Below are 24,957 nucleotides of genomic sequence, written 5' to 3'. Positions count from 1 at the left end.
GATTGAGAAAAAGGAAAGTGTGCATGATAGGTCAGGCTTCCATGAAGCAAACTCTGAGGTGGAGATTGGGGTGCAGAATATTTATGGGGGAGTGAGGGAAGCAGGACTGGGCAGCCGCAACAGAAGCTTCAGACAACCCCACAGTGGGGCTCTGGAGCTGGACTGGCCTCGCAGAGCTGTCCCCAGCCAGGGCAAAGGGGCCAGGCTTTTATACTGTTGTATGCTGATGATTAACCAGGCTACCCCAGGGAATTGGGGTGTGGCCTTGTCTTAGGCAGCTGTCATTAGTTATATAGTCACTGGCACAGAGGCGGGGCGGGGGCTCAGCTGTGAGCTAGCAACACCCAAAACCCACTCTCCCAGCAGCTGCAGGAATAAGTGCTCCTGTCTTGAAAGGGTGATGAGCAGCAGTGACTGCTGGGAGCTGATCCCAGTTGTTCCCCTTGGTCAGAGTCTCCCCCTCTGCCGAATTGCTCTGTTACTTAGCTAGGAATGTGACAAAGAACTATGGGATTAGGAAATATTCTCTCTCTCTTTAAACTATGCAAAACTTTCTAAGATGGCCACTTTAAAGTACAGATCAGCTTTGTGTGTTCAAAATATAACTTAACTAACCACATATATTTTTGTAAAGAGAATGTTCTCAGGGACACCCCTATAAAAAGGCTGAGTGCATGGCTGTATGGTTGTGGATTGTATACCCAAAAAAAACTGTAATGTACACTTCACATGTCTTGTTACACTTGTTAGAGCTGAAAGAGAGCTGGACGATCACTTTAGCAAGTTCTTCAGTGGCCAGGTGATCCACAGAGTCCCAAAGAGGTCAGAGGACTCACTAAGATTGCACATCTGGGTAGTGGTGGAGCTGGAGCCAGCCCCCAGCCCTCCTGAGTCGCAGGCTAGTACTTTTCCATGACACAAATCTGCCTCCAATCTCTCCCCACTGCGGTTCTTCTTGCTGCAGCTTGGGGGGATTGTGCGTGTTGCTCGCTCCCAAAGAACCGTCAGGAGGGTTTCAGAGCGGCATAATGTTTGCCAAAGCTTTGAGTCTGTAAACTGGAAACAAGATGTTCTTCAGATATGAAGGAGTATTATTCAAAAACTGTTACCTTAGTCATTATATCGAAATCCCCCTTGAGTTACAGTAAAGAGGAAAGGAGCTCATTTTGTATTGGTAATAGAATTACTGAGCATGAACATCTATGTGCCGGCCTGTGTGTGTGCACGTGCGTGTGCATGTGTAGCTAGTCAGAGGGAGATTGGGAAAGAAGGGGAGAGAGAAAGAGAGCCTCTTTAAAAAGCAAATTACTGTACCATACATCTTATATTATTTCCTAGCCTCCTTATTTAATAAGTCTAAATTGAGAGTTCTTGTAATTCTCTTGCATCAGTGAACAAGCTCTCAGCATCCTCAAGTCCTTCAGGGCCTGCAGTTTTTCTGCTTTTCTGTAGATACTCATTTCCAAAATTTCATTACCATCCCACATATGAGTCATTTACTCCCATGCAATCCATTTAAAACATCCAGCACACTCTGGGGGACAGAAGGAAAAAGCTCAGAAAAGGCCAAGCCAATTCATTTGATATGTTGAGGACTTGCCAACCTGAGATGGGAGAGGAAGCCCAGCAGGGTTCCCTCAAGGTAGCCAGCAGAAAATGTGGCAACATCTGACCCCCACCTACTTCCCCCCTCCAGGAGCATGCCCTTTTATTTTGCTGTGTGTTTCATGTGTTAGCGTCTGGGGCAATGCAGTTGGTGAGAGAACAGAGATGAGAAAAATTCCTTTAGCAGGATAATAAAAATGTAAGCTGAATATTGTAAAGAAACAATTACCCAGGTCACATATGTGCAGACATCTCTGATTGGGAATCAGAAAACTGGGACTGTAGTGCTGGCCTTGCCACTGGCTGGTCCTGTGAGCTGCGGGAAGTTATTTAACTTCTCCGGGATCTCAAGTATCCTCGGTTATTAGATGAGGATATGAAACTTGCTCTAGTTATTGCACAATGAATGTAAAGTGCTTGGGAATGTAAACAGCTTTATAGAAATGTAAATTTATTGTATACGTTAACTATGAATTATATACCCGATTTCAATTGCATGTAGGCAAGCATGTAGTTTCTAAGGGGATCTTTGTGGCTCCTTGTGCCTTGGAAAGCACACAGCAGCATAGCATTGCTGGCCTGCTTTTTCTTGTTAAGAAAAAAGTCGTCTAAGGCATAAATATGACAAATGAGCCCTTTGGAAACTTTCAAGGTATTGCCTTGGGCTGCACTGACATTGGAGTTGGGCGTCTGGGGTTGTCATGCTAACCAGGCCAGAAGATTCCTCACATGAAGGTGTCACTTACCAGTAGGTACCACACTGTGGCCCTTTGGCATTAACTCATTTCTAGCAATACCTAGGAGAGCTAATCAATTTTTCATCTTCTCCTAGGAGTACCAGCTTGAAAAACACAGTGTGAAAAATGCCCAAGGGATGGCCATCCTCTGTCTGTTCCCATGGAGAGGGTCCATACAGACAGTCCTGCTGGCAGGGGAGGCTCCCACAAATAAGCTATTGCCTCAAGGAGCAGGTGGTGAAGAAGGAGCGGAACATAGCTCCCAGATTTTTATTAGCAATTTTCATTATGTGGCATTTAAAAACCAAAGGAGTTAGATATTAGCTCTTGGCTGAGACAAACACTCAGAAATTCATGCAATAGCTTACTGTACTCAGATATCCTATTACATAACCAGCATGGTCCTTTCTGCCCTCAGAATGGACTTAGCTTTCAGAAGTCGTCCCGTTCTGATACCTAAATATTTCCTCTGTCCTCAAAATTTCTCTTGTGCAGAAGAGTCATGCTGCCCTATACATAGAAAATTCAGCATATGGGATGAAGAACTTCTGGGGACTGAATACATCAACACCCCAGAATTGGGTTAGGGTTTCCATTGACATTTGGTGGCTAATCGCTTCAATTTTTGTGATAGAAAAATAAAATGGAGTTTGTGGTGCACAAGAGGCACAGCTAACCTAAACTTGGAGAGAAGGGGGGGAATTCAATGACCTTGGCATGGAGTAGGCCCAAGGAGAAATGCAAATATTTTCTGAATCACATCATTTTGTGGTTTGGGTCCTCTCAGATTCTAGGAGCCTGGATTCCTTCAGATCTGTCTATTTAATTAGTTCTATAGGGAGAAAACTCCAAATGGATTAGAGGCTGTACAGAAAGTCAAAATTAGAGACAGAAGCAAAGTGAATTGTAGGTTTAAGGTAGTTGGAGAAAAGGCCTGATGATCTAAGCTAAAATCCTGACTCTATCATTTATGAGCTCAGAGATGCTGGAAAAAGTCACCATTGCTTGTCTGAGCTTTAGGTTGGATCCTGAGAATATAAAGTTAATTGTAACTGCCTCTTCCACTAGCAACCCATCTATCTCCCAGTTGTTAGGATGAGCATAAAATTTTTTTGCAAACTGTACAGCGTAATGCTTCCAGGATTGGACACATCTTACTTGTATGTGTGCATGTAAAGATGTATAAGTGAATACCAGGCAAGCACATTGTTCATGTATGTGTTTGAGGTTTCCATTTTAATTTCCTGTTTTGTTTGCTAATGGAGTAAATTGGATATAAGCAGGTCAGGGAAGGGACATTGTCTGCGATGTTTATGGCAGGGTGGATGCATCAGCCAATCTGCACTCTCCTGTGGACTTTGCCCTGGGATGGCTGTCACATTAGTTTTTGGAAAAAGACAGGTGGGCCTATGACAAGACCCCAAGAATCAAAGACCTGCAAGAGAAGACTCCAAGGCATACAGGGGGATTTAACACTGCTTTTACATTCCTAGAAAGTCCCATGATAATCTAAACCAGCAGTTCCCAAACTTTTTGGCACCAGGATTTGGTGTTCCTATGAGACTCTAATGCCGGATAATCTGAGGTGGAGCTGAGGCTGTGATGCTAGCGCTGGGGAGCAGCTGCAAATACAGATGAGGTTTCGCTAGGCTTGCCTGCTGCTCACCTCCTGCTGTGCAGCCTGGTTCCTAACAGGTCAAAGATGTTTCCTGGCTGAAGGCTGGGGAACCCTGGTCTAAACTATTTTCCTTCACATATCCCTGGCTCAGCAGTCTTACCTGATTTTCTTTTTTTGATATTGCAAAAAAATTTTAACCGAAGAACTATTGTACATTGTTTTGTTTTGATTCGTTTTTGGATGCACTTCTTGGGGACAAAGATATCTTTAGTTTTTCTTTTACTTTCTTTTAAAAATAGGTGTTTTACATGAAAATACTCTTGAATTAAAGTGACAATCTCCATATAAGGAAAGATCATTGTGCAATGGTAATTGTGGAACTAGTCATGGCCTTTGTATAAAAAAAAAAAAAAGTTTTTCTTTTCACTGCAAAGAAACTATCAGATTTCAACACCACAGTATTAGGCCAAGTTCACTTAGTTTGGCTTTCAGGTGCAACAGACAATTCATTGAATAACATCTCATTGGCACTGCCCTAAAATCACATTGCAAACCTTAGAGGTTAAAGCAGTTGAAATTAAACAATGGGTTAAATGTAAAGATAACCTATTGTGTTTCCATGAAAAAGAGGCCCTCAGGTTTTCCTGTGAAGTTGAAGACCAGAGAAAGCTTAAAAAGTTTCCCAAGTACATTTTTAAGAGAGAGAAAGACTTAGAGAGAGACTTAGAGAGTACCTGAATTTTGTAAGTTAGTAGAGTATAACTTTATACTTTTATATTATACCTTTTATCCAGAGAACTCAATGAATCACACATATTAAGCATTTACCAATTTCTTAGTTCTTATATCTTTAAATTCATTTTATTCATGGACGAGGCAGTTTTCGATCAGATTTTAGGTCTCCATGGAGGCAGCAGTGGTAAGAGGGAACTGAGGGGCACTGTGTTGTCATCGGACTTGTTTGGACAGAAATGATTCAAAGGATCTTTCTTTCTGCAGGTCATACTGGAGTGCTCTTTTTTTTTCCTTGTGGAACAAAGACTAGAGGTTTTGTTAGCAACACTCTCTACTTTTGTTGATCTAAACTCTTGATGGTCTTTTCCAAACGTATATTTCTGTGTGGTAATAAATTACTTGAACCAGTAGACCTTTCACTTGACCTCCTCTTTCACTTTCGCTTTCATGATAACCGAAGCTCTTGACCCTCACCATCAACAAGAATGAAATAAGAGAGTGAAGGTCCAGGAGGTGGTGGGTTTCTCCCTGTAGTTCTACTGGGCTTTGATTTGTAACTGGAAAATCACTGACTGCTGGCTAATCTGAATTTCTACATCTTCATTTTTAACCAAATATTGCCCTCTTCATTCAACATGTAGATGTCTGTAGTAAATAAAATCATTGTCTATTATGACATATTAAAGCAGGAAATATACACTTTGAAAATGTAACCTGCGTATCTTAAAAAGTACTGTAATTATCTGTCAGCACACTTTATAATATCTTGCAATTTTAATAGGAGAAAAAATGTTAGCCTGTAGTTTGCTGACCAAGGCCTTGCTCCTACCATCTTATAACGAGAATGTTCAAAATGTTCTCATTTCAGCATTAGTGTACATTGAGTATCACATTCTAAGAATTAAATCTTGTGAAGATCTAAGGCCTCATTCCAACATTATGAAGAGGCCAGGAGAAAAATGGGACCTGACAAGTCATCTATACTACATACTCCCAACAACTCTGCATAAGTTGCCTATAAAACTATGGTCAGTGGCAGCCACCTCAGAGGGAGGTACTCTTGACCTTGAGGCCATCTCTGAGCATTAGCCTCAGGGCAAATGAAAATTGCACTATCTGTGTTTTTCAATATGCTCAAATCACTCTAAGCCCATGGATGATCATCATGGTAGATGAATTTAACTAGCCTGTGAAATTTGGCTACTGCCACATGAACAGGTCTGAGAGTGGAGTGGTGTGGCTGGTCCTGGTCCAGAATAACCACTCCAGCTGTGGTTACAAATCACTGGGAGATTGAGAAAGAGCCTCTATCTGAGGCTGGCTATTTGAAGCCCTTTTTCTGCTTGGAGACTGCAGAGAAACAAATATCAATAGCCGAACATGCCCTATTCAGAGTAGGGCGCCAGTATCAGACCTTCCGTCTCCATTCCAGTCTCAAGCCCCATCCTCGTCTTCCATGTTTCCATTCAGTCTTTGTTCCTTACCCCTGACAATACTGCCTTGGTTTTTAAACAACATAACATTCTGCCATGAATGGAGCCATTTTGGTTGTTTCGAATCGCAGAGCATTTGATCGATGTGGCTGTTGGTATAAGCAGTATCCTCTTCTCCATGGAATGAAGTCCCAGCCCCTCTTTGGGAGACTGATTCATAGCAGGGCTATGGCACTGAAACTGAGGGCTGGCGGCGAAAAGTGGTGCCTCCAGTTAAAGTTGGAGATGATACTTAGAAATCAGTATTGGAAACTCTGAAAAAAAAATGTCACCTACTGACTCACTGATCCTATTTCCTTAGGACTCTTAATTCAGGGTGATACCATTTACCCATAATTATTGAAAACTTTTTTTGTTTTACTATCTCAATAGCAATCAACATTGAAATTCATGACAATGTAATCTTGTATAATTTTAGAAATGATCTAATAATATATTAAAATGAATCCTGAATGTAAAAGAGAAAACCAAGAGAAATAACAAAGAGAAATAGATTGGTGGCATAAGGACCCATAAAACATTTTTTAAAGAAAAACACCCCAAATATTTTGATTTTATTTTTACCTTTCATTGAAGGCAACCAGGCTGTCTGAAACTTGGGAAACCATTGGTAGAGAATTGAAAATGAAACAAAATAAAACAAAACAGAACTGGGATAAAATTTTCATCAAATCTGTTACCCTCTGTAAGCCAAATGTAACTTTGAAACTTGATGCCAATCCCCAGTGGTCCAAGTTACTGCCTTTGCTCTTTTTAATACATTGGCTGATTATGGAGTTAATAATAAATGTAATTGAAAATCACTGTTGGATCCTTTGAAGATTGCTGCCAAATAACATTTTGTGGAAGAATGTAAAAAAAAAAAGGAATTCTTGAGGGAAACTTCAAACAATGTTTTAAATATTCAGAATCAATTGTCATGGTGTTCGATTTACCTCAAGAAGTTCATAGTTATTATAAATATAATATTAACTCAAGAAAGCACTGTAATTTCCCATTTCTAATAAATGTCATCAGGGTAGTCATTGTCCTAATTACTTAATTTCTGCCTAACTCTGAGTAAAGTTAATTTTTTATTCCTAAACAAATATGTAACCAGAACAAAGTACCCAAATTAATCAGCTGTTGTCAGTCAGTTTCATCCATGACTTTGGAAATGATGCCGCCACTAAGACAAAGTGGTTCTTTTGCAAAAACAATGTCATTCTGCCCAGACTTTTATTTTAGACAGGGTTTCTGCAGTGAATTAATAGTTTCTGGAAATAGTGCAGAGCTATAATAACAGCTTTCTGGTTTTGATTATAAAGCAGAATGATTTCTGGTTTTCTGTAATATTTGCATTGTGAATGGGATTTCGTTTTTTTTTCTCATTTAGATGCAGTGTTCAGGTGAGAGAAATCTGAGCCTGTTCAACCAAAGCCTTATATTGTGACCAGAATACAAATCACTTGATTCTGCTTCTTTACGAAATGTAGCTTATTTTAAAACAGAGAGAATATTAAGGTAGTGCACAATTGAGAGTCTGAGATGGTGTTCAAGGAACCATGCACGTTTAAGCTGAAGTCACTAGGCGTTGCTCTGAGTTTCATGGTAGCTAGCTGTATACCTCTCTGCCAAAATGCTTTTGTGACACTCTTCTAGGGCATTGAGTTTTAAAAATTAAATGTATAAAAATAAATACAGCTTAAACAGAGGTGGGTGGTGGGGAGGAATGTTATCCCAAAAGATTGCCATATTTATAACTCCAAGGAGACGGCTAATTGAGATGAGAGGCATCAAAGCCCATTGATTTGAGCAGGCAGAGGTATGAAAAGTGAAAAAAAAAATGGTGTGGTGAGTTCTAATCTTCCTTTGGACTTGGGAAAATTACCGAAGCATCTTTACTTTATTTAATTTTCATCCCCTGAAAATGGGGTGTTGATGACATGTACCTAATCACAAGGCTGACCAAAATCTCTGTAAAGGGTTTTTTCAGAGAGGTGGACCCCTTGCTTAATGATCAAAAATGGCTCAATGCTAAACTAGACTTTCTTTAAAGTAGAGTGAAACCTTTTGTTTCATTATTATTGTTTATATTTTCAATCAATTAGTGTATCTCCCACCCCCCTGGCATTTCCTATATAGAAAGATTTTGTATACCAGTTTGGCTCCACATTGAACAACACTAATTCCTCTCCCATGTGACTGTCCTAAAAATATTTGTAACAGCTGTCATGATGTCCACAAGAATTCTCTCCAGGCTAAACAAGTCCAGTTTTTGGAAGGCCATGATTTTAAGTGCTCTTGTTGTCTTATGCTTGCCTAGCTGCATGAGTTTCAATTAACAAAGTTCTTTTCTAATGGTATGATATATGGAGCAGAATAAGAGGCTCATATTGTGGTCTGTCTATGTGAACTCTGGCAAGAATTGTCGCTTCACATAGTCAGCCGACCATGGCTCTTTAAAGGCAGCCGAAGTTGAATCAGTTATTTTTGGAAGCCACATCAGATCATTGGCTCATGTTGAACTTGGAATCAATTAAAACCACAAGTCCTTTTCACACATGTTCCTGCTAAGCCACTGTGTATATATAGCTATATATAGTTATTATCTGTTGAGTACTTATTATGGGCAAGAGAATGTGCTAAATGCTTTGCAATTTTTGCATCTCATTTAAACCTCACAACTCAATGACATGATAAGTATCCTTAGTCCATATTATGCATAGGCTGAGGCTCTTATGAGCAGAGATTTGCCTAAAGAAGTCCGACTCCAAAGCAGGTGCTTTTGAACTTGATGTTATTCTACCTTCTGTTCTGGCATGATGTTTTTATTGCTAACCTTTCTTGAACAGGGGATACAGAGGATCCAACATCAAAGAGCAGAACCATTAAATTTATATGGTTCTTTTTAGCTTGCTGAGATTTTTTTGAATCCTGGTCTTGTCCCCAAATGTATTAGCCGTTCCCTTAAAGCTTCATGCCACCCATGGATTTCATAAGCTGCCATCACTATCACCATTCAAGTGATTGCTTCAAAAAATAGAGCCAGGCTAAGGACAGTCTCACAGTCCACACCAGCACCTCCATCATGCTGGCATTGATCACCACTCTGATCAAGTTATAAATCCATGGGACTGATTTGGCTTATTTTTTTTCTTCATCATGAAGATGTTTGCCAAATCCTTTGCTAAAATTCAAGTGCAGAATTTCTAAGGCATACATCTAACCAGTCTAGCATTACTACCACAGAGTACGAAGTAGTCTTGCAAGATTCGTTCATTGTGAATCCATGTTATTTTTAATTGATCACCATTTCCTATGCTCAGGGAGCATGAGCTAGCCCTAATTCGCCAATCTAGACTCTGGTCTAGGACTGATATCAAGGTCACCACTTTCTAGTTTACCACATCAGCCTTCTTCTCTTTGAATATTTGTTCTACATGTGACTGGGTTTAGTCTTCCTAGTTTTCAAAAGAAACATCAGTGACAGTGGTTGGGTGCCTCTGTCAAATACAAACATAAAAAAATTTATATTTTCAGGCTAAATATAATTTTATTTTATAAAGAAGACAGAAATAAAATGATAGTCAAGTGGTTTGTAGGGTCTTCCACTCCATGATCTGCATTTAATTACTTTAAACTATTGAGATGCATTTGTCCTCTCAGTAAAGCATACTAACTATATCATTACTTCTCAGTTTTAGATCTGCTTTTAAAATTGGTGTTCCAAGGGATGTACACAGCCTTCCAATGTGAAGTGAAAATGATCATAGGACATATTACCAGTGTCCCAGGAAAACAACAGATTAGGAGGTAGAGCTCATACCGCACTGGATATTTACAAACTTTAGCATACAGTACAACTTGGCTAAATGGAGAGAATATAACTTTAATTTTTCTGTAATCAAGAGCTCAACAAGTAATGATCAATTTGATTTTTCTACCAAGCCATACACTAAGTTGAGTCTGATACAACAATTTAAAATGTTTCTCTAGGAAATAGTGTCCTTTGAATAAAAAAAAATCTGTCTCTGAAAGTTGCTTTCACCTCCTCCTGCTTCTTCCCCCAAGATGGTATCCAAGTAGGAGGGGGATTTATATGTCATGATGGGTTGTGCCAAGATGGGACAACTAGCCTCATGCTGGTTCTCTGTTTGCTCTGGCTCATTCCTGAGTGGCCTCTAAAGTGATGGCCTGGGTATACTTGGCTTTTGGCTTTCTGGGTGCTGGTAGCCTTCAAAGTTGCTATACATGACAGTGAACTTGTCCATTCATTTGGCATGTATGTGCTCATGCAAAAGATAAGCCATCTTTATTCTGATTACTCAACTTCCTTTCAGCTTTCACAGGAGGCAGACCCTATGGCTTCTGTGACTTCTCCATCCAGTACCCTGGGCAGGTAGTTTATTCCAACCTCTGCTCCTAGATCACCTTGTCCCAGCACAGTGAGCCTCATGGCTGGCTTTCAATTCAATATTCATTCCATGCAGGAGCTGGTGTTAGCTCATGAGTGCCAATAAGACCCCTCTCTGTGTGACCATGCAGTGTGACTTCTACTTGAACCCAACATGGGAACTGAGGGAAATTAACTTTGTCCTTGATGTTCGCCTTGATGTATTTAACACCCCTACTCCTGCAGGCCAAGGCTCAGAAAGTAGAGGAAAGGAATAGGTCTTACTATGTAGTGCTCTGGCGTCTTTTACTTCTCACTGCCCTCTTTTCAATTTCTCCAAGGCAGGAAAAGAGCTGGCATTTCTTTTGTTTCCCCAACATCAAGACCTATTTCTTTCTAGCTCCTGCTAAGCCATAATGATGGGTGTGAGTATCTCCTCTATGTTGCAGTGATACAACAGCTCAGTCCACTGAATTCAGTTGTTAATAAGGTGAGAGGAAGATAGAAGAATTTTAAGTTTTGTCTCAAGGCAATAAATGGCCTGACTTTCAAGGCTATCTTCCTGCTGTTTATTCATGTGTGTGTGCGCGCGTGCGCACGCATGTACGTTTGTATGTGTTATAACTTGCTTAAAAGTTTATTCCTTTGGGTAGATACACAAAGCTACTGTGACTCTATCTGGCCTCTATAATGAAGTACCTGACACTGAATGAATAGGGCATTTGGGTTATATATCGCTCCATTTTCAGAAAACTGCCTTTGTTCACTTAGAAGAAGATAATAATTACTGTTAGACAAGGAAACAGGAAGTTCTAGCATCTTTTCTTTGGATGATAAACAAATGTATTTTGCTCTCATAAAAATTTGAATGACTACACTACTCTTGAGAAATGTATTTTAGATTCTGGAGATTTACTTCCATAAGCCCCAAAAAGGTGCATTTGGATGGATTTGAAGTTAAGAGGGCTGAATTCTCAACTATTGGTGGCAACTTGCTGGGTTGACTCAAACCAGTCAGTTAATCAGTGCCTGCCTTATTTCTCTCTGTCTAAAGAGAGACAAGAAATGCTTACACGGGTAACACTTGCAAAGTCAAATGACACTAGGAAAGGAAGTGACTACAAGTTGCCTACGCGTTGCCCCTCTCACTTCTGACCTCTTTTCCATATATACTTTGCCAGTTGCCTCTAAAAATATAAATCCGCTGGTTCCACAGTTCTAGAACCATGTGACTGTAATCCAACACCTGGACCAAACAGAGAAAGTGAAAATATTCCTCTCACTATTCTGTCCTCCTATCAATGACACAGCAGGTAAGCGAGGCCCAAATCAAGGGACAGATGATACAATTAATTTGTCTTCACAAAAGAGTAGGAAAATTTGTTCATATATACTCCATTTATTTATTTATTTATTTATTTTCAAATTTTAAAATGTGTGCTTGGTCTACATTTAAAGATAGAGAAATAGGGGAAAAATTTTTCCTATTATTTACAAATAATTATCAACCCTTTGAGTCTGTTGAATCACTGTCCCTTACCAGAAGTCTGGGTCACTATCATTTGGGGTCCGTTCTAGCACCTGGAACCACCTCCTTACGAAGCTAGGAGTCTATCTCTAGCTGAGAGGGAGCAGGGAGACTTGGGCTGCATCCCGGAGCTTGGCAACCGCTTAGTTCATCTGAAAACTGACAAGGCCTGAAGGCACTCCCAGGGCACTTGGCAACAGACCTAAACTCCTGAGGAAATGAAATCTCAGGTGATAGGACATGGATTTTTTTCCCTAGAAGTGAAAGTTTTAACATTGATAATGAATGATCCCAAGTCATAAGAGTCTGAGACAAAATCTTGGGAGCCAATGCAGGTAGCGAAGATATTTTTTTCCTCTTAGGAAAGAGGGTAATTCCCCACCTGTCACCTCTAGGTGACGTTCAGCCACAAACAATTGCTCATGGTGGGATTCATATGGTAACAGCCCAAATACTGTCAGCCTCTAGTCTCGCACAGGGACATTATTTGTGGTCATTGTAAGACTGTTCTTTTTGTTTCTCTCTATGCTCTGTAGTTTTTGATTGATCGTGGAAAGAAAGATTAAGGTATTAGATGCATACTTTCATATTTCTCCCTACTCACACAGGATTCTTTTCCACTTATTTCCATCTGCAAGCTGGAGACCCAGGAAGGCCAATAGTGCAGTTTAAAGGCCTGAGAGCCAGAGAGCCAATAGTATAGATTCCAGTCTGGGTCTGAAATCCTGGGAACCGGGAGAACCAAAGACAGGAGGAAACCTAGGTCTTAGGGTAAAGGGGTAAGGCAGAACGAATCCCTCCTTCCTCTTTTGTTTTGGTCAGGCACTCATTGGATTAGATAATGGGCGCACATTGGGGCGGGCCATCTGCCAGTTCAAATGCAAATCTTTTCTGAAAATACCCTCACAGACACACCCAGAAATAATGTCGAACCAGCTATCTGGGCATCCCTGGACCCTGTCAAGTTGACATTTAAGATCAACGATCACACTGTCTCCACAGGGTATATTTTTGTTTGATTTGAAAGGAAATATTTTCTGTGCAAACCAAATCCTTTTCAAAATTAAGCACCAAGTATAAGATAACAGCCACATGGTTTATGTACAATTTGGCATTATCTACACATCTGTGAATGGGTCTCTCAGTATATTTCTGTTAACGAACTCTAATAACCTTTATCAGATCTCCTTGCATAATCGATCAATAAATATGTCCTTAGTAGCAAGATTAGGATCTTAAAGCAAAGGTAGTTTTACTTTGTAAGAAGGTGCAGAGAGAAATTAGGGGAAGGAATTCAGTGCCAGGAGAGTCCCCAAGTTTCTTCAGTGGTTACTGATCACCATGCTGTTCCAGCAGCAGGTAAGAGCCAAGGGATTTTGTCTTTAACAATCCTTAAATGTCCTCTAGGGACAAGAGTCATCCCACTGACCTGGCACAGAATACAGGCTCATTTTGCTTCTTGGATAAATGAAGGTAGGACTGCGTTGGCGTGCTTGGACTTGACAGGCCCACCCCCAGTTGGACGTGCTTCACCCTATTTTCTATCTTAAATCTCAGTAACTTATTTACTCAAAACAGAAAAGAAAAAGTGAGTATAATTAGTGTAATGAGTTAATGACCAAAGCTCAAGTGCTATGCCATAGGTACACAGCTTGGTGACCATTTATGAAGTTTGAAACATCTTGACCAGACACTTTCCAGTTGTGAGAGGCATTAGCTTGGACCACATATTGGGGTTTAATGATCCTTCATGTTCATGGGAACCTGGACTAGGAAATATTTAGCTCTAATGATGGTGATGACTCAGTAGATTGTATTATGGTATAGATTTTCCTTTGTTGTGTCTCTTTTTTAAAGTTACAAAAGAACTGTTTTAGGTTTAAATGTATTCACCAGTCATTTAGAACACTTAGACACATTGTATATTTAATGTTCCACTTTACTGCTTGCTGAAAGAAATAAATGCATAACAAAATGCTTTGAAAAATGCTCAATTTTTCAACTGTTGATTTAATGTGTAATGGTTCAATAAGGCAATGAATTGCCCCAGTCTATAACTACTGAAAAATAGAAAAATTACCCACACCAGTATGTTGAATCTGTGAATATTAAGTTTGTCAATGTAATTTATGACTTGGCAGGTAATATACCGGTAATTTGCATACTAATTGCTATGGTGGAAGCCAAATGACTTTAATTCAGTAAATTAGTCTGTGTAAGCAGAAGCAATTGCTTCTGTGCTGGGGAGAGAGATGAAGCTTGTTTTGGAGAAAATGGAGCTCTGGCCAGGAGGCCTTTCAGAGCTGGAGAGGCCCCCTGCTGGCAGGCAGGGCACAGGCCGCAAAGCCTACCAGCCTTGCTGAGATCTTGTGGTCTGCTTCTAGGAGCCAAAGCCCAGTGGATTATCAAAGTGATTCAAATTCAGAAAACAGAAAACTGAGGTCAAAGGAGTTCACTCTGGGTAAAAACAATACATGCTTGTGTGTCCATAACAGAAACAAATGGAAATTTAAAGGCAGAAACATAATTTATTCCGGCTCTCTAAAAGAGATTCTTTTAATGATAGGCATATATTCTTTAATTTTTTTTTCAAAAATAGGTTTAATTCTCTTTTTTAAAAGTAGGAGTGCGTCTCGAGAGTTGTAGGAGAATTGAATGATATTTTAAATGTTGTGGGAGCAAAATGCATACAAAAAATGTACAGCTTCCTCAATAATAACAAAAGAAAAGCAAAGCAAAACACCAAAGTGTAATTTGCTACCAAAAAAAGAAGAAAAGAAAAGATTAAAAGCTTTTATTATTGTCCAAATCATGAGGAAATGAGAATAGCATAAATTAGGTGGACAGTGTAGTGGTAGCTATAAAATGTTTCGACTCACCAATCCCACTTCAAGAAGTGTATCCTATAGAAATTCAAATAATGGTGTGAACCATATGAAATTACTGCGAATCAACCATTTTGATATACAAAAACAGTAATTTCAAATGATTAAGCCTGATACAAGGTTGTTCATTGTAGCATCTAGTAATGGTGGTGGTTTGGAAAAAGTCTAAATGTTTAGCAGTAGGAGACTGATTAAGTCAATAGTGGTGCATATCTTAAGAAGCATTTAAAAAGCATGCGGTGTAGCTAATTAGAAAAGGAAAGGTGATCATGGAATATGAAGTAAACGGGCCGGGTTGTGTGACATTAGGCATAATTTCATTTTTGTTTTTAAAAAGTGTTTGTATGTGTGACTATATTTATATGTTTTGATTTGTGTATTATGTAGATATAGAAAAAGATTGGACAGCTAAATCTTAACTTTTAACCATGGCTACCTTTAGAGAGTGGCACTCAGGACAAAAGCTAGAGGGGGCATCTTCTTTTGCTGTTTTGTATTGTTTGCATTGACACAGCCAATGTGTCCTTTCTATAGCTTTAAAAAAGCCCAGGAAACAAAAGATAATGAAAATAGAACATAAAAGTTATGGGGGATTTGCCCACTTAATAAGAATACTTTGTGACCTAAGTCAGTATTAAGTAATATACTATTTGCTCTGTTTGGCATGTCAAGATTTTTACATATTGAACTTATTTAAAAGTGGAGTGCACCTTTATGTTTTGTGCATAAGTATACTTTAAGAGTGGGGGGTAAAATTAGGATAAATATCATATTAAAAGTAGTTACATGTAAACTAAACAAGCTCAATGGCTTCAAGAATACCCAGTGCCAGATTAGCTATTTGCTATAGCCATGGTGAGCCTCAGTTTTAGAAACCAGGACTTGGGGGCTTGAAAAGGCACGCGAGAGCATGAAAGTTATGAATGAACAACTGGACTAGATCACTGACTGAAGACACCATTTTAACTTTTTACCTGCTTTTTTTGCTACTAGTGCTTTACTGAGGCATAATTTATACACAGGAAATTTTATGAATCTTAAGTGTGTACTTTGGTAGAGTTCGACAAATATATTCAGGGATATGCTGGTGAGCTGGCTCTCTGGAAAACAAAACAAAACAAAACAAAACAAAACAAAGCCTGATTTGTAATATTTGTTAATTTTCCTCTCATCCTGGCTGATTTCAAGCTAGCAATGTTTTAATATCTAGTTCACAAAATTATCCTGATTATTTAAGAATTGCCTCTCAGGAGTGTGAGAGCTGGACTCAGCTCGCTGCTTACTGTATTCAACTGTGTAAGCATCACCCTAATCAAAATACAGAACATTTTTATCACTCTCAAAGATTCCCTCATGGATCTTCCCAGTTAATCTATCCTTCACCCTGCTCTAAACAACAACAATTCTAACTTTTATTGATATAAATTAGTTTTGAACTTAATATGAATGGAACTACAGAGAATATTTTTTGTGGCTTCTTTTACTCAACTTAATATTTTTGATATCCATCCATGTTGTTGCAAAAGACACCATTTTAAAATCTTATGTTTTCTCATAAATCTATTATCTGTGTCCTTGTATGGATCTTTGGTCTATTACTGGAATTTTAAACTCCTCTTTCTTACTTCCTCCAGTCACTCAGTGTAATGTTGGCCACACTGCACATAGGATGTGAGAAAAAGCAGGAGAGTTTATGATTCTTAATATTCTAAATTTCAGATCTCATATTTCATCAAAATGAAAATTGAATGGGAAAAAAATCATGGACTCTCATCCAAAGCTGTTTCCGATTTGATTTCTCTTTTCATGATGTGTGTGTGTGTGTGTGTGTGTGTGTGTGTATGCAGCCTGCCACCCTTTACAAGACGACACAGTGGGGGGGGGGTGGGGTGGGGGGGGTGGGTGGGTGGTGGTGGTGGTGGTGAATCTCTGAATATGGTTACAGCAAAGTCTGGCTACCAGATATTATCCACCGGCCAGATGCAAACCTAAAAACAGCCTGACTTTAGCCCACCAGCTGGGAATGTTTTCCATGGCAACACCCCAGACTCATCATAATGACTTTAAAAGCCAGAGACAAAGGATGAAGGCCTGTAATGTCCATGCTGAGGTACCTGGGTGTGTAGGAGCTGGGATCTGATGGCCACAATGCTGTACACTGTCACTAAGGATTTCTATGACACTGTACCATTTTATGATGTTTTTAAGCCATTTCCTCACGGTCTTCCAAAAGAGCCATTTCCAACTGCCATAGAACTGCTACTGTTTTTACAAAGGAGGAGGAAAACAGTAGATCTTGAAGCAGTGGGCATTCCAAATCGTCTCTTCCCATCAGAAACCCTCCCCCACTAAATTCTGATCAGCATTTATTTAAATGCATCAGTTGAGGCTATGTGAAATTAAGAATGGATTTCGGGGAAGAATTTCTGAGCACTGATATTATTTTTATTATAAACAGAGCTAAACCTTTGGGTCAAAACGAAAGTACAGCACACAGTCTTCCTCCTTCAACCAGGACTAGCCCGTCTGAGCCTTGAATCCATGGCACTCAAGCCCTGGTCAAGTGGCTGTCCCAAGTGCCCCCGGGAGACAGACGTGAGTTTCTGCAGCTTCCTGCCTTCCAAACTTGGTCTCTCTCCTCTGCTCTGGTCTAGTTCCACTCAGATGTATGGTTGTTCTTTCTCCCCTGCTCTGGGAGGGTGCTAGGCTGAGACAGGGCAGCTTAGACTGTTGAGCCTGTGGGGACCAGTGGGGAGAGACAAACACCATCACTGCATCTGCACTGAGGGCATGCCTCCTGTAGGCGTCTTGCTGCCAGTGACCACCTGTTTCAGAGATACTAAAGCAAACCCATTCCAGGGATACAAGGGACTCCTTGGCCAGCCTACTCTGGGCTCAAGGACTCCCTGAAGGGTTTGCTGAAACTTCCTTTAACTGCATGACTGTCTAGGATGTTTTCTCCCAATCTGCTCCCTCTGTCCTTCACTCAGCGCCAGAATTGCATCTTGGTGATGCTTTTCTAGCCTTCTCTGGCTTCTTACTATTTATTTTATTTGGGCATTTCCGCCAATAAAATGCTTGCCTGTTTAATCCTTGGTGGACATCTGCCTCTCAAAATAACCAGACTAATACGAGCTATTCAAACACCTCCTGCATGGCTACTAGGAAAGGATAGTAAAGGCGGGATTCAGCATCAAATGGGTGACGACTATTAACAATCTGTAAGTTCTCCCCTAACACTGGCATCTAGGATCCACTTTTTTAAGTCCCCTAATGGGGCCCTGGCTGCTGTCCAGCTGAGAGGCGACTGTAGAGGAGCAGCCTTCAGCGTTGCCTGCCATGGTCTCATTTCTTGCCCAGCACGCGCTCTCATTTCTTCCTTGTCCATGGTATGCAGGACACCTCTGGGGCATTAAAGGGAACCTGGATTTGAAAGCAGCAATGGAGGTGGGAATGAGACTCTGGACCAATATTCTCAGTTTCTCTTGAATCAGCCAGAAGACATAGGAATGCTGTCCAGACATCACTCCTTCCAAATGAGCATCACAATAAGAGATGCAATAAGAGAGTTTGCTGGCTAGGCCAAATTTTAATAATAAGCCGTAGATGGTAGAGGAGCTAAAGAACAAAAGAGAAGAGACTGAGGCTCTCCATCTTTCTACAACATTTCTAACTCCTACATTTAACCTCTATTAACAATCTTAGGGGAAAGTGGTAGAACAAAGATACTAAAGATACTACCCTCAGAGGGCCACTGATTCATTAGGTCCTAAGAATGTGGTCAGAATCGAAGTGGTTGAGCTTTGATTCTAAGAATCACCAGAACTGGTGATTCTAAGTCTCCAGGAGTCCTTGGGGGTTGGTTTGTACCAATCTGGTGGAGAAATCTAGTCCCTTGTCCAGTGGGCCCAGAGCCCAGGTCAGTCCAAAGCCTTGCTGGAGACAGTCAGAAGAGAGCCACAGCTAGATCCAGCTTTTGAGCCCAACTCAATCCAGATTATACTCTGGGGACTGGGCTGAGTCCTATTAGCATCTGCGAATGGAGCAGGATTTAGAACTAGAAAGGGGTGGATGATATTTTCCAAGGCTCACACTTGGGCCTTGGGAAAATCAGGCTTTGCGGGACCACCCCGACTCTCAATTTTGAAGTCTCTCTGCTTGTGTAAAGAAGAGACCCTTGTGTCCCCGGCCATTACCTTCTTTCACTAAGGGTTTCCTAAGGGCCAAATCTGCACACATGTAAACCACTGCAGAAATGCGTCCAGTGCAGCTGTTGGTTTTACTTCATTTTACAAAACAAATAGGCATCTTTTCACCAAAATTATAAATTGGAAAGATGAAACAGAGAAATGCCCAAACATGGGGGGCAGAGAAAGGATATAGGTGCGCCAGAGCAGCTTGATACATGCTTGTTAAACCATCAGACTTTGAGAACAAAATTAAACTGCTCTCCAGACCCAATTTACAAGGCAACCCTATGCACTTAGAAACACATGGCTAATAGAAACTGGACACACTAAATTAGCAACCAGATGCATAGTCTAAACTATAAGCATACAGTTTGAATACCAATGGTCTCTTTCCCACACCTAACAAATGACAAATCTTCTTGGGGAAGATGATATCATTTCAATTCATCCTGCTCTTGGAATCTCCGCAGCCAGTGGAGACTCAACATAGCTATATCTTTCCTACTCTCTGAGGAAAGAAGTCATTTCTAAAGCTAAGCCTCCCAGTAGGTTCCTCAAGGTTGCCCTATTGTGAACTGTGGGACATAAATTAATTCTCTCATTTCTGTTCTGGACATGATTGCATGCATATGAATTCCGCAGGCACATGCTTTTTATTAAAAAAAAAAAATGTCAAGGGAGTGGAGTTAGACCTTGGAACAATTTGTTCCATAGAACAGAGGGAATCATCTCCCACAGTGAACAGTGTTGGCCTGAGCTGTAGCAAACACTGAACAGTCCCATTCATCAATTATTGAAGGGCCCTCTGCTTACCGAGGACATTCATTAATGTATTGAGGACTGATTGGTTCTTTGCCTTGTTACTTATTGTCCATCTGAAGAATTTGGACTTGCTTGCCATTCTAACTCAACAGTAGTATGCATTTCTGTGGAAGATAAGGGGTTTAGTTAAGGAGAATTTTCACAGAGATTTTTCTCCCTTTGACTGAGGACCCAATGCCAAATGATGTGAAGTCCTTTTTTGAGGACCAGGAAGCAGAGGAGATATGTTCCTGTGAAGTTTCAGGAGCAGTTTTTGACCAGTCAGCAAATCTGTGTGCTAAGTCCTTGCTACTCAATCTGTTGTCTGTGGTATGTACCTGGGAGCTTGCTGGAAACACAGATTCTCACCTCCATCCAAGACCTACTGGACCAAAATTTGCATTTTAATGAAAGTTTGAGAAGCACAACAGAAGATGAGAGGGTACTGAATGCTGGGGATGCAAGTTGTCCTAACTACTGTCTTCGTAGAGCTGCAATTTGGAGGCCGGTGGAGACTGATATGTTAAAAAGAGCTCATTCCGTGAGGGGAGGGCAGTGGTAGTGGTCTGTAAATGGTGCTAGATAACAGAAGAGGCAGTGGTTCATTCCGCCAAGAGTGATGAGAGCTCTGGGAAGTGATGGCTCACCAGGTGAAGAAGGGGTGGTAAGTCTCCCTGCTCCATCATTGTCTGAGGTCAAGCTTTCATTGTCTCCCACTTGGATTGTAGTAAGAGTCTCCTTGACTCCACTTTTTGGGGCCCCTCAAAATCACTTCCTAAACTGACTCCCGAATTATCTAGTTAAACACAAATTATCTATCCTCTGCTTAAAGCAAAGTGCTAACTCCTTAGTTGGCACACAAGCCTTTTGTCCGGCACACGCAGACTTTCCTAGGGCCAACTCCCGCCATTCTACAGCTGTCTCCTTCAGTCCAGCCCTCTAGAATTGACCACCCATTCCCTCACATCACGTTCTGTTTTGCCACTCTGCCTTTCAGTGGCTCTTCCTTCTGCTTGCATTTCTTTTCCTCCATGTTTACTTGGTGAACTCCTCTTCATCCTTCAAAGCCTTTCTCTGGCATTACATCCTCCATGAAGCTTTAAATGAACTACTCCAAGAGAGAGTTAATAACTTCCTACTTTGCTCTACTTCTGCACTCTGAGAATCTATTATTTTATCTATTCTATTCTATAGCAGATTCCGTTGTTATTATTTGCTTAATGAGAACTTCACCTATGATGGTAGCTGTGAGTTTATTCTTTGAAGGCGGGAAATGTGTTTGTATGAATCCCTGGAATGGCACATAGAAGGCTCTCAGTATTGTTTTTTGCATTTGCTATAATTTGGAAAAACCTTGAAAGCATGTAGACTCTGGACATGTTGAGAGGTCTGCAGTTCTATTGGTCTGGCTTGAGCACAAAGAGAGTGAGGAGGTGTGGCTATTAACTAGAAAGGGAGGTGGAGCCTAAGTTGGGAAGGGTTTGAACTCTGAGAAATCATTAAGCAACCACTATTACTTACAGCAGGAAAATGATGTGACTAGTCTTTGGATAATTGGCTAAGACAGGTAAGCTACGGGTGTCAGGGCAGTGGGGAAAACAGGAAGTGGTGAGACCCGAGGAGTTGCTTTTGTGAAAGCCTGGGTAAAGAATGACAGGACCCTGAGGCAGAACAAGAACTAGAAAGAAGGCAAAAGAGTCAAGGCTTATCTCTTAGAAAAGTATCTCAAAAATGGGCTTAAACAGCAATCTTATTGTTCTGAAAGCTTATGCTAAGGCCAGCGTATTATTGCTAAAGTTCACTTTAGTAGAGCAGAACTTTGAGAGGCTTGGTCCATGGAGGTGAAGCGCGGGGTGGGGGACAGGTTGGTGAACAAGGTGGGGGTTCTGAGTAATTTAATTTTGTGGTTAATTCAGTTTATCTGAAAAGTCATCCTTTTTGTTTTCATCAGTTTTGAAATTTTTTTCTACAAAGATTTCTTTTCTGCCCTAAGTTACACGATAGGAAAATTATCTTTCATTGCATTGGCAGAAGGAACACCGGATTGTATTGTGGGGGATTTAATTGTAGTTCTAGTTCTGTCATGACTTTATGAAAGTCACTTAAAACTTCCTGGGCCACGGGAATGTAAAGTGGTGCAACTGCCATGGAAAATAGTCTGGTAGTTCCTCAAAAAGTTAAATATAGAGTTACCATATAACCCAGCAATTCCACATCCAAGAGAACTGAAAACATGTTCTAACAAAAACTTGTACATAAATGCTCATAACAACATTATTCATAAAAGTCAAAAAAAAAAGTGGAAATAACTCAAAATCCATCAACCGATGAATGAATAAAAATGAATTTTAAAATATGGTATATTCATATAACAAATCTATTCAGCCATAAAAAATGATACATGCTACAACGTGGGTGAACCTTAAAAACATGCTAGTGAAAGAAACCAGAGACAAAGGTCACATATTATAGTATTCCATTTATATGAAATGTCTAGAATGGACAAATCTATAGAGATAGAAAGTGGGTAAATGTTTGACAGGAGCTAGGAAGAGAAAGAAATGAAGAATGACTGCTTAATTGGTCAGGGTTTCTTTTGGGATGATAAAAAGTGTTCTGGAAGTAGATAATAGTGATGGTTGCACATTGTGAATATACTAAAAAACCACTGAACTGTATACTTTAAAATGGTTAAAATGGTAAATTTTACGTTTTGTGAGTCTTATCTCAATTAAAAAAATGAGAGGTTAAACTCAAATGTCTCAAAGATTTCTTAAGCTCTAAGACTCTATGATTTAATTAAACCACTCTAACACACAGTAGAAGCTCAGTAAATACTTGGCGAATTAAACGGGAAGAGACACCGGAGTGTGATTCTTTGGATGAGAGAAAATACTTTCCTACATTTAAAGATATCTGGATCAGATGACATATTCAGGGTCTTAATATTGTGTAACCTGTGGGGCAGAATCACCTTTAAATGAATTCATTTCACCAGTAGTATGCTAGCAAAGATTTAACAGCCACAGGGAAAAAGGAAATATCCAATATATATGTACATAAGTTTATTATAAATTTTACTGATATTAAAGGATGTGTAGCACATAATTTACAAACAATAAAGTATATAATACTGTTTACTGTAAATTCCATAAAGCAAAATGATTCTCATAAAATGCTTTAATTGATTTTTGCTGAACTCTTACATCTGCAGCCAAGTTATAATTGCAGTTGAACCATAAATTAATAAATGAGGTTGCATTCCAGTCTTCTAACACTTTTTCCCAGTAAATTTAGCATCATTACTCTGATATGAAATCTATTGTTAAACTATTTTTTACCCTTGTACAGATGACATACATTAAACTGAAGCCTCTTTCCGTTTTGGCACTATGTTTGTCAGAACTTCATTTATTTGTCCATGATATTAGCAATTTCTTTGCTGAATTAGATTATAGTTTTTGAATACTGGAAGAATATTTCCTCAGTTTGTGTGTGTGCGCTATTCATGGACCAATGTCTATAGAATGACAACTTTTAAGTTTAATCTACAATATCAACATACTCTCTATCTTTTTTAAAAGTCTAGACAAACAATAAAATAACAAATCAAACCCTGAGGTATGGCATTTTCTGATTTCCACAGTGTAAATACTCCCATCATTGGTAGTTTTCAAGCTATCAATGTAACATCACTGCACATGGCAGTGGGCAGAGAAGCACAGTAGTACCTGTATTATACAGTGTTTCTACTGTATTGATACAGTAGATGTGAATCACCCAAAGAACACAGATAATAGTAAGGTAATTACATAGTGATGAGTTTTGAATACTTATTACCTTTGTTTTTAATAAAATATATTTAATTATAAGTTCATAGGATTTAATTTTTAATAATGGCTGTGCTTAGCAACCAGCTCTTAAAAATTCCACGAAATTTAACATTGGTTCTTATGGGCCAGTGAAAGCTGACTTCCGTACACCAGCAGATGTTACAGTAATTAGTGGCTTATCAGAACTCTTTTTCTTTAGTTTAAGAGCCCACCAGAAATTGTATAAAGATACCCTCCTAGAGATTTTCACACTCTTCTAATTGTAAATTTTTTAGTTTAGTTCTTAAACTTTGTCCTATAAAATATTTTTTCCTTGAGATTGTAAGAGACACTCCACATTGAGAAAAACAGGAAGGGAAGGTGTTCTAAACTCAAAGAAGTTTTGAGAAATGTTGTAGGACTTCTCAGGGCCCGTAACACATTAAGTACATGTTTTGAATCTTCCAGAAGAGTGTATAATATTTAGTTATTTTATTTAGTTAACAGGATATAGTTTAGAAAATGCTGCTAAACCATGAATGGGCTTGTGATAACATTGAAGCTTCACCACAGCCATCTTCGTACCTCTCCCCCAGTACTTTCGAGGCCCCCCAGGTCCTTACAGTGGAGGTTAGTACTGCACGTCACGCTATGGTCCTTTGCCCTGCTCTTAAGAATTTAGAGGTCAGCCTGTGTGAATCATATGGTTAATGAATACTTGTGTTACCACATTTATTATCCTCTCAGGATGAAGGCCTGGATCACATAGGTTCCTAGGTTGCTGTATCTGCCTGGAGACTGAAACATTCTTATCTAGAACTCTTCTTCATCTTATTACTGTAAGGAGAGCATGAGTAGAGATGGTGGTGGAGGAAACTGATTCACACCATCCGGTACCTTCCTAGGCCAGTTTGCTTTCAGATCCATGCCCTACCCTTTCTCTGCTTTGCTCTGTATCGTGGTGGGTGTACGGGGGGTTGCCAAAAAGAGAGGGGTGACCACTAACCTGCAAAGGCTCCATTTTCTAGCTCCCCTGTTAGCTGGCTCCCAGCTAGGTTTGGTCCTCAGTGAGAGACTGAAGGAGGCAGGAAGAGGGAAACTCAGGCCTTTGCCCCTACTTCTGCCCTGTGCAGTGTCTCTGGCAATGGACGCATCTTCTCCACTGTTCTATTCTTGCA

The 24,957-nt window shown here is 39.9% G+C and overlaps 1 protein-coding gene across 8 annotated transcripts in view; it reads left to right on the top strand.

The window, feature by feature from the left end:
* ZNF366 (zinc finger protein 366) overlaps positions 1-24,957 on the top strand; it is a 268,862-nt gene that overhangs the window by 114,487 nt on the left and 129,418 nt on the right. The gene's annotated exons all lie outside the window — the stretch shown is intronic.

This window comes from Pteropus medius, unplaced genomic scaffold (assembly GCF_902729225.1).
Source record: "Pteropus medius unplaced genomic scaffold, Ma_sr-lr_union100, whole genome shotgun sequence".
Taxonomy (NCBI): domain Eukaryota; kingdom Metazoa; phylum Chordata; class Mammalia; order Chiroptera; family Pteropodidae; genus Pteropus; species Pteropus medius.
Note: the sequence above shows the minus strand (reverse complement) of the source record. Positions and strands in the feature narration are given on the sequence as shown.